This window comes from Sciurus carolinensis, chromosome 13, assembly GCF_902686445.1.
Source record: "Sciurus carolinensis chromosome 13, mSciCar1.2, whole genome shotgun sequence".
NCBI classification, from domain to species: Eukaryota; Metazoa; Chordata; class Mammalia; order Rodentia; family Sciuridae; genus Sciurus; species Sciurus carolinensis.
Window position 1 is genome coordinate 63,037,559 of NC_062225.1, and position 10,422 is coordinate 63,047,980.

The 10,422-nt window shown below is 35.1% G+C and overlaps 1 protein-coding gene across 13 annotated transcripts in view; it reads right to left on the reverse strand.

Annotated features, from left to right (window-relative positions):
* Arhgef33 (Rho guanine nucleotide exchange factor 33) overlaps nt 1-8,564 on the reverse strand; it is a 116,404-nt gene extending 107,840 nt beyond the window's left edge. For 12 of the 13 annotated variants that reach the window (XM_047523082.1, XM_047523080.1, XM_047523077.1 and 9 more), the window contains exons 1-2: nt 8,442-8,564; nt 2,950-3,022 (exon numbers count right to left, since the gene is read on the reverse strand). The gene's annotated coding sequence lies outside the window, so the exon portion shown is untranslated. Of the gene's footprint in view, nt 1-2,949; nt 3,023-4,550; nt 4,688-8,441 lie in introns of all 13 variants that reach the window. The other variant, XM_047523079.1, reaches the window with a different exon arrangement.
* Between the last annotated feature and the right edge of the window lie 1,858 nt (nt 8,565-10,422).

The window sequence follows — 10,422 nt, forward strand, 5'->3', positions numbered from 1 at the left end:
CTTTTTTAAAATTCTTTTTTATTTTTGACAAATTATAATTTGTTGTAATGTTTGTGTACAATGTAGAAAGATTAAATCAAGTTAAATAATATATCCTCCTTTCATATACTTGTCACTTTTGAAATGTGAAAGCATTTGAAATGTACTCCCTTAACGATTAAGGAATATATTATAGATGATTAACTACAGTCATCTGCTATGCAATAGATCTCAAGAAACCTACTCCTTCTAACAGAATCTTATACCTTCCAACTGTTACTCCGCTCCACCCCAGCCTTTGGTAACCAACACTCTCCTCTCTACTTCTATGAGTTTGACTTTTTTAGATTCATATGTAGGAGAGATCTTGCCGTACTATCCTTCTGTCTGGCTTATTTCACTTAGAAGAATGTCTTGCTATCCCAGAGTGCTAAGTTTGAAGCCACAGGACAAACAGCACATCTCCATATTGTAGCAATTTTATTCAATTTTTAAGCAATTTTTAAAAGTCATATATTTTAAATGCTCAGATACTTTATAGAGAGGAGTTCAGAATTAGCTTGAATTTTAAATATAAAGAAATTTATATCATTTGTTCCCATTCCTCCGATGTGAACAGTTTGAGAGCTTTTTGTGTTGGCCCTCAACACATGTTTTAATTTAATTTAATTCTAGGGTTTATGGCTAATGACTTCTTTCCCTAAAGAAACAACACAGAACTTTACTTGTTCATATTGATAGCAAAGAGATCCATTCTATTACTTAAATTAATGAGTTGGAAAAGAGCAAACTGGAAAAATCAATGCTATTTCACCTAAATTGTAAATTTTGTCTTAACAAATGTTTACTATCCAAGCATATAGATTGAAAATCTTTTAGAGCATTACCCCTTGACAAAAGAACAAATGCTTCTTTGTATTAAAAAAAAAAAAAAAAAGTGTGTTTGTGTGTGTGTGAGTGTGTGTGTGTGTGTGTGTTTCTGGGGATTTAACTCAGGGGCACTCTACCACTGAGCTACAGCCCCAGCCCTTTTTTTTTGAGACAGGGCTTCACTAAGTTGCCCAGGCTGACTTCAAACTTAGGCTCCTCCTGCCTGAGCCTCTCAAGTCACTGGGCTTATAGGCATGCACCACTGCACCCAGCTCTTTTAAGAAAAAGTTATCAAGATGCCCCATAACATGATGCAACACAGACAACAAATGCACAGTTTACTCTTTACAACATCTAAGTTTACGAATGCAGAGTTTACTCTTTATAACATCTAAGTAAAAATATAAATGAGTAATGATTAATAAATACTTATCAAGTGAAATATCCCTGAGACTTTATGAAGCCTCTGCCAACTAAGAGATGAGACTAAATTGCAGTCTTAGCTAAGTATACAAGGCTAAGTAAAGCCAAACAGATATGAAACAGCTAGGCTATTATTTGTAAACCTTGCTTTAAATCCTTAATTACAAAAATAATTATAAAAGCAGCGAATGCTCAGTGTAGAAATGTTGAGAATCTGACCCATGTACTCCTCCTTCTTGCTCATTATAGGTAGAAGAGGCAATGAGAAACCAAACCACCCATTTGCTGCTGCAGGAATAGGCAGTGGGGCAGGGGACAGAATCAGGAGTGAGTGATTCACCCTGAGGCTCTGACACTAACTGGACTTGGCATAGGGCTCACCACAGCAAAGGGGCTAATGTGTCACCTAAATTTTGAGTTTTACCTATATAGCTCTTTTAATTTTTAAATAGTTTTGGAACTTTATTATCTAAAAGACTATTATGGACAACTCAGTGTATCCATAAATGCTTTGATTTATAAGGAAAAATTATGTAGGTTCATTATTATCTGGTGAAAGGGTTCAGAGATCACATCAGTCTCTCAAAGGTGTTCATAATTACTCTCTCAAAAATAAAGATGCACTACTTTTATTTGAGTCTCTACAATAAGATGCCTAATGTTCCCTGAGCAAGCATTTCAGTTATTGGGGAATTTTTTTGTTTTTGTTTTTGAGACAAGGTCAGATCTGTGTTGCCCGGGTCTGGAATTCCTGGGTTCACCCAATCCTTCCACCTCAGCCTCCAGAGTAGCTGGGACTACAGATGCATACCACCATGCCAGCTCAGTTATTGCTTAAAGGTAGATAACTATTCTAGTAAAGACATACAGTAAATTGATTTTTTTAAAAAGTAGACAGGAAAGGTTACAGTGACAACTACGCTAGACAACAGAAAAGATATGGAAGGATTTATACCAAAATACTAACGGTGGTTATTTAGAAAGAGATGGAGTTAAGGATGAGATGGACTTTCAAATTTTACTTATACTGTTCTGCCTTAATCAAGTTTGTCTGTTTTACAGTGAGCACTTTTTAGTTTTGAAATGTAAAAATGATGTTTTAAATTATGGAACCTCTTTTCTTAAGTGTGTCAAACATCTAGCTTCTAATCCCATCTTGGGAACCTGGTTAGTTTTGAGATCCTGGAAAAGTGCAACTTTGTAATCTTTTCAAGTTTTCTCAACTGTAAAATGGGCATGAGTTACCTACTCCATAAAGTTATGTGATAAAGCCCGTCTTAAAGTAGGAACTCAGTACATATTAATTCAACTTAAAGTACATGTTGTCTCTCCTAAGACTTTTTTGCAATCCCCAAAGACAACCAAAATAGAAATCAACTAAAACATAGTTCATTCTTGTCCAATGTTGTAAGCATTCATACATGCAGTAAAAGTGTGATGTAACACGACTGGTTTGTAAGATGGCTATCAGCCCTCACTATTAACTAAGGAAATTCCTATTAACTAAGGAAATCAAATAAACTAATTTGTTTATTTGATGGTTTTTAAACAAAGAAGTTTGCAAAATTCTTCAAAGTAATTCAATAGTTCTGCTTCAAGAATGATCACTGGTATGAACCAAGATCTCAGTTCTTCTGTGTTCTCACTGGAAAAAAGTTCTTTGCAACTTCCACTCACCTCATGCCCTGTCTCCAGCAGGAGACATCACATCATGTTTTTTGAAGTCTCCTTCCAGATTTCTCTAGAGGTTCTGTAAAAAAAAAATTTCATTGACATGACAACTACCTTACATTTTACACCATCCTTTTGCCATACAATTTTGTAATTAAAAGTTGTTACTACATATGTGATTCATTGTTAAAAACTTCTGATTGTTCAAAACTATGTAAAGTAAAAAAGTAAGTCTTTGTTTTTCTAAGCCTTTTAATTTTTAAGTTGTTTGGTATTGAGTAGGCACAACTATCTCAATATTTGTATCTTTGGAGTGACTAACTAAATTTATATGCATTTGAAAACAGAATTAGTCGACATGGCTTATGAGGCTTTGCTCAATCAGAAGGGTTCAAAGCAGTTGACCTGACCCTAAAATATTGAAAACCCCAAATATAGAGGGTTTTTTTTCTCTAAATACCCCACACTACATTAAATCACCTACTTCAAGTGTCTAGTGAAATGGGTTTGTAATAGGTTTTTCTACAGGGGCTAATTGAGGTGATCTACAATCAAAATTCCCTACAAATCTATTTGGAAAACATTCTGTGATTTTTTAATGTGATTTTTGTTTTGTTTTTTGTTTTTTATTGGCAATATAACATATCTCAAACCAGCTATAATTTTACTTTTCATTCTTGGAAGCATCTGGGGGCAGTTTAGCCAACTCACTGAATCTTTCTGGACTTTGCTTTCAAAGGCAGTCTGATTGGCACAGTAATGATAATATCTCAGCGTTGATCTGAGGGTTAAGGGAGATGAGGGCTGGAGAGGAGGACAGGGATAGGAAGAGTGAAGGCTGACTTAGTCACCTTTGTCATTTTGTCAAGGTCCCCGTTCTTTAATCTAGGTGAATCTATGCTTATTTCCAACTAGGCTTGTTATTGTTTTGTTTTGTTTTCTTTAACCACTGAAATTTTTTCTTCAAAGATTGCTTTTGTACCTAATGCTATACTTTATCCTAGTGGAATATAAGACGCAAAGGAGAGCCTAATATTTCGGTCTGTCTGAACACTGCTAGCTATCATCCAGTATCCATTGTCCTTTTTTCTTTAGAAACCCTGTTAAAAGAGTATATTTCCCCTTTATTCCTCATAGTTAGGTATAACATCCAGACTAGATTTCTACCCATGTGATGTTAAGAGAAATAGTGTGGGTGGCCTCTGAAAATCTCCTTAAAAGTGAGAACACGTCTTTACTTCCCATTCCATCTTCCTGGTGGCTGAACACCAGTGAAGCAGGTGGAGCCCTAGAATGCTCTTGGATCGGAAGTGATGGCACAAGAGCAAGACAAGAAGGAACCTGAGTCCTACATATGACGGAACTACAGATCTGGACTGCTTGCCTCCAAACTTTTGATCTTTGGTTTTGTTTTTCCTTTTAGTGTAAGAGGAAAAAAAAAACCTTCTAACTTGTTTAATCTAAGATTATTTTGCCTTTTTTCCCATCATACAGATGAACTCATTCCTTTACTGATATGCTGACCCTTTAAGAAGAGATCCAGGAAATAAGAAACTTTCTTAAGTTTTCTTATATTTCCTTTCAGCCTACAGGTGCTTTCTACTTACTAACAAGGGCTCCACTCTTCAAAAGCCTGCAGTGTGTCACTTCAGTCCTTTTCACCCCCTTTCCTCCTTTCATTGCCCATATTTTATTATTCATTCATGTGAGTTCTTCATCTGGGAACTTGGGAAATGGAGCCACTCTATTGAGGGGAAAAAAAGGAAAGTTTGACTGAAATTAAGTTTTTAGCTCTTTATGGGTTTTAGGAAAAACAGTTCATTTGAATTCAATAAGTATTAAGCACATACCGAGCAAAAGGCATTGTTCAAGGTGCTGAGAGAAATACAAAGATGATGTTCCTGCTACAAGAAGCTTCCAGTCTAGCAGGAAAGATGAATCACACAGATAACTATAACACGTGATTGACTGTGACAAATGAAATAAGAAAGGTATAAAGTGCCTAAAACTTTCAGAGGAGATGAGTTCCAGCTGTGGAGACTCAGAAAAGATTGGAGCTGGGCTTGGCCGGAAATGTTGAAAACAGGATCAGCAAGGGAACATAATACAACACAGTGGATTTAGGGACCCTAGGGAGCCTGGAGGGTGGGGGAAAAGGTAAGTATAGGCAAGCAGATTGGGGACAGATGGAGAGCCATAAATATCTTTGGAGCTTGCTCTGTTAGTGGAAAGAATAAAGAGTCACTGAAAGTTTCCAAGCAGTGGAGTAATAAGATAACTCTTGTGGTGCCCGCTGTAGAGGAAAGACCAGCTGCAGAGGCCAGCAAGTAGGCCCCATAATAAACCAAGCACAAGATAATTACGGCCTGAATTAGAAAACCTCCTATTAGAAAGGAAAGGAGGGCGCGAACAGAAGCAGCATTTCAAAGGTTACCGTGTAGCTAAATGGATGCTTTGCCTAAGAAAAAGACTTGGATTGTAACTCTCAGATTCAGAAGTGAAAAATAGGTCCACAAAAGAATTTTCAGTTGGGTGCTGTGGTGCACACACATCTTATCCCAGTGATTCCAAGGTCGAATCAGGGGGATTGTGAGTTTGAGGCCAGCCTTGGCAACTGAGACCCTGTCTCAAATTTTAAAAATTTAAAAAGGGTAGGGCCGGGGAGGTAGCTCAGTCGGTAGAGTGCTTGCATAGCAAGCACAAGTCCCTGAGTTCGATCCCCAGCACCGGGAAAAAAAAAAAAAATTTTAAAAAGGGGCTGAGGATGTAACTTTGTGGTAGAATGTCCCTGAGTTTAATCCCCAGTACCACAAAAGAAAAAAAAAAAATCAAATTCCTATAAACTTAAGCTGAATATACCTTCACAACGAACTTGTTGGTCTGTGATAGTAAGGGCCTTAACTTTATTTACCCCGGATGTCAACTGGAGATGCACTAACCCCGCTAGAAGATGGGGGAAGAATATTGAAAAGAATTTCAGTAAAGCGGGGCTGAGGAGATAGCTCAGTTGGTAGAGTGCTTGTCTCACAAGCACAAGGCCCTGGGTTCAATCCCCAGCACCACAAAAACAAAAAAGAATTTCAATAAAGAAATACATTCAGGGCTTACTAGCTTAGTTAGTGGTAGAGTAATTGCCCACAATGTTCAATCCTGGGAAATGCATAAAAAGGAACTCCAAAGAAGTACAACCTTCTCTTCTTTCCCATTGTTCATCCTTTGCCTACACAGTAAGGTTCTTCTGCTTCTTACAAATAATTTCTTTAACCCATTTCTATACACCATCTCTAACCACCCCACACACCCGCATACTTTATAAGAAATCCAGTGAAAATGTAAGAGGAAAAGGCTTTTCAGAGAACATAAGAAATTTCTAATATTTGCCTCTTCATTGCTTACTAAACCAGCATAGCCTCAGAAAAGTGGAAAGGCCGGGCATAGATCCACAAAAAGAGTCTGTATCCTCAAATAGCTCTGAGATAAGTAGGTCCAAAAGACAGATCCCAGACAGCTACTCCCTAATTGTTGGAGAATAAATTCTAGAGATTTCCTCAAATGGATAAATTTGAGCATCTGAACAGCTGCTACTTTCTCTTTTTATTTTTTTGATTACTTTAGAAAGATTTAAACAGGTGTTGATACCTACTAACCTGTTTTATCAATAAGGCAGGAACAAACAAAATCTAAACCAAAAACTTACTGATAAGAAGAGCATCCTATGTAATTTTAGCAATCTATGATTTGTTGAGTTCATCTTATTTGGGGCACTGAAAGTGCCTTACAAGTAAAATAGCAAGGATTTTTTTTCCTTCAGTGACAACCAAGGTGGTTCCTGGCACTCTCTCCAGAGGTACAAGTGATTAATCAAGTCCTTGGGGACCAACAGCAGTAATGTGATGAATGTTGGTTAAACTGTGTTTCTCTCTTATGCAAATTAAAGGGGATCAGCATTTCAACCCTGTTCCTGAGAGAAGATTCTTTGATTTTATAAAACTCCAGAAACTAAGAAAAATTTCGAATAACTCATACTGAAGTCCTAAAGTCAAAGTCAAAACAAAATGTTCTTTACCTTGGGGGAAGGGAGGTTTCATGAATTGAGTTTCAGGTCACCTGTAAATTTCCTGAAAATGGATGGAAATTTTTGTATGATTTTACTTTTTTTTTTTTTTTTACAGAAAGGGTTGACTGATTTCTGAAGATTCTCAAAACAATCCTTGTCCTCCCCCCAAATGTTAAGAACTACTGTCATTAAAGGAAAGAAGAAAATGAAGGAGGAAGTGAAGGAGAGGAGGGAAGCCTCTGACGAGGCTTAAAGTTTACTAGTGACTTTCTATAGTGAGGTACACTCATATGTGGCAAAGAAGAAAGGACGGAGGGGAAACAAAGAGAACAGGAATCTCATCAATACTGGCCCAAATCAAATATATCTATCCATGGCAGTTCACTTCTCCATTAACTTTAGCTTCAAAACATGTCACTTATGTTTGTATTAAAAGTTCCTGATACTGTGATCTTCCTCTCAAAAGCCTCTGAGTTTTCAAACAGGCTTAGATTATGTCTTCAGAGCCCATAGTATTAATAAAAATGTAGACATTAATTAAATTTGTGGAAACTGCTTAGAATAAGTAAATATGTGGCAAAGCATTTTTTCTCTTGTATAAATTTCTGATCAATTATGTTGAATCCTTCAGAAGTAGCATTTAATGAAATAGGTGTAGTTTTTATGGCTATTTGATTTTGTATGGAAAAAAGCTAATAAAAAGATAAAAGGGTGGTACAAAGACATTTCTATTCATTCAGGACACTGCTATTTCAGCATACAAAACTCATGTAATTCCAATATTAATTTTAACAGAATCTTCTTCTCACTTAAGAATAAAAAGTCCTTAAGTGAAACCCAATCCTTCTTATCATGCCCCCAAAACCCCATAAAGTGTTTCGCAAATAAATGCCCCTGTGTAATTAATCGGCACACACTTTCAATCAGCATACTTTTTTCCCTCTATATAGAGGAGTGAACTCTAACAGAATTCACTATCCTCTTTCTTTGTTACAAAGGTATAAACCACTCTCCCACCATCCCAGATTTTTTTCGTTCTTTAATTATTTTTATTCCCAAAGAGCCATGTATATGTTGGAATTATGCTGCCTTGTAAATCAAGACTCTTGTCATTCTTTCTTTAAGGTTGCTCTGAAAATTTAAAAAAACTTTTATTAAATTTGTAAATATGCAGAACAACTTCAATCCCCAAACATTTCATTAATTGATAATATACAAAGATAGATTAAGACATAAAATAAATATTAAGGAAGGAAATGAATGTTTTACAAATGGTTATAACTTTTGAATAAAAAGTTATTTATTTGCTTAGTTGCCTTAAATACACATTAGTCTATTTTGAAATTAAATTACAACACCATATGGTAGGGATGGATGGGTTTTCTTATAAAAATATTTTCCCTTTCAATGCCTCTTAAAGTACATAAAAGCACACACTTACCCCATGTTGCTTGCTGTGGTTATAGCATCCTCAGATCAAGACTGATCTGAATTCTGAATTAACTTAAAGGTTATAAAAAGAAGCAGTAGAGAGGTTTGACTTCCCCTGAAACGAGACTGTCATATGCTAACAGGCTTTTAAATGAGGAAAACTAGTGTGTCTTCTAATTATATAAGCTCCAGGTCAAATTCTAGCATGAACTAATCAAATAACTCAACTGCCTCTAGTTTCAAGGAGTAAAAAGAAGGAAACCATTTAAGAGGAATGACTTCGGTATCTTAGAAAATGGAAAACTTCTACACTGACAAATTAGTAATATAGCAATAAAAGTGAAAGGTATTAAGAGTAAAAATATATCTTCCTACTTTAAATAATTTGAAGAAAATTATAAGGGCAAATTCAGTTTGTAGCAAAGCAGATGCCTTTCTAAAAAGTATTTTTCAGAATTTTGAATTTGTATTAGATATCATGGATCCTGAATACATCTTCTCATGTTATTTTAACTTGTCTAGTATTTATCTCCTTATAAATTGTAGTATAATAATAATAATTCACTTAAAACCATACTGGATAATGCTAAACAGTGCATTAAAAAATGTCCAGTTTTCAAAAATGTATCTTTGAACACCCATGTAGAATCTTTTGAAATTAAAAATGAAGCTATTATTATGAGAAACCAACAAAATGCTATTTTTATTTCAACATTTTAAAAGATACTTAACCTAAATTCATATTAGTACAGTAAAAAATAAAAATATCATTTTCAATTACATATTAAGAAATGTAAATATGTACAAGAATTTGAATAAAGATAAATGACACAGAAGCTATCTATTGCATGCATACACTATTTTTGTGTCAAGTCTGAAATAATGTTTCAATGCAAACAGATGGTCAGTGTAATTTTTAAAATTTAGCTAGTCTAATAATTTTTTCATTCATAATTATTTTATTTTTTAAAATTGTTCATATTATGGAGCACAGTATGATAACTTAATGATACTTTTTAAATTATTTTTTATCTGAAAGATAAAGAAGTTTTCTGGGCATAGAATATGTGATGACATACAGACCTACTTTTTAAGAAATATAATTCACGAACCATACATAAAATTTGCCCCTTTGGAGTAAACAATTCAGCATATTTTTATCATATTTTCAAGATTATCACCACAATCTAATTCTAGAACATTTCCATTATCCCACAAAGGAACCCCATGCCTCCCTAAAGCTCCCTCCAGTTTTGAGCTATTATGAATGTCTTAGTCTGTTCAGCTGTTACAACAAAATGCCTTAGACAGAAAAATTTATAAACAACAAAAATTTGTAGCTCACAGTTCTGGAGGCTGACAAGTCTCATATCAAGATGTCAGCAGATTAAGTATGTGGTGAGGGCTTGCTGTCTTCTTCAAAGATGGCACCTTCTTGTTACATCTTCACATGGCAGAAGGAGCCAGCAAGTTCCCTTTGCACTTCTCATAATAGGTCACTAATCTGCCCTCATGACCTAATCACTTCCTAAAGGCCTCATCTTTTAATATCCTGGGGATTAGACTATTAGGTTTCAATGTGAATTTTGAAGGGATACTAACATTCAGACCAAAGCAAGGAGTAAGGTTGCTATTCACATAAAAGTCAGTTCTCTTAGGTATACACCTAAAAATTGCTGAGTCATACAGAAACTCTAACTTTTTGAGGAACTAAAAAGGACCTGTCCACAGGTTGCTGTGTCATTTTACATTCCCACCAGATATATTTGAGGGTTCCAATTTTTTTGCATCCTTGAAAACATTTGTTTTAGTCAGTTTTGTTCTGCTTTTTAAATGTAGACAGACTAGTGATTGTAGTGTTATTTCATTGTGTATTTGATTTGAAGTTCCCTAAAAAGTATTGATAATGAGTATTTTTTGTTTACTTATTGACCCTTTATATATCTTCTTTGGAAAAATGTATATTCAAACCCTTTGCCAGTTTTTTTTTT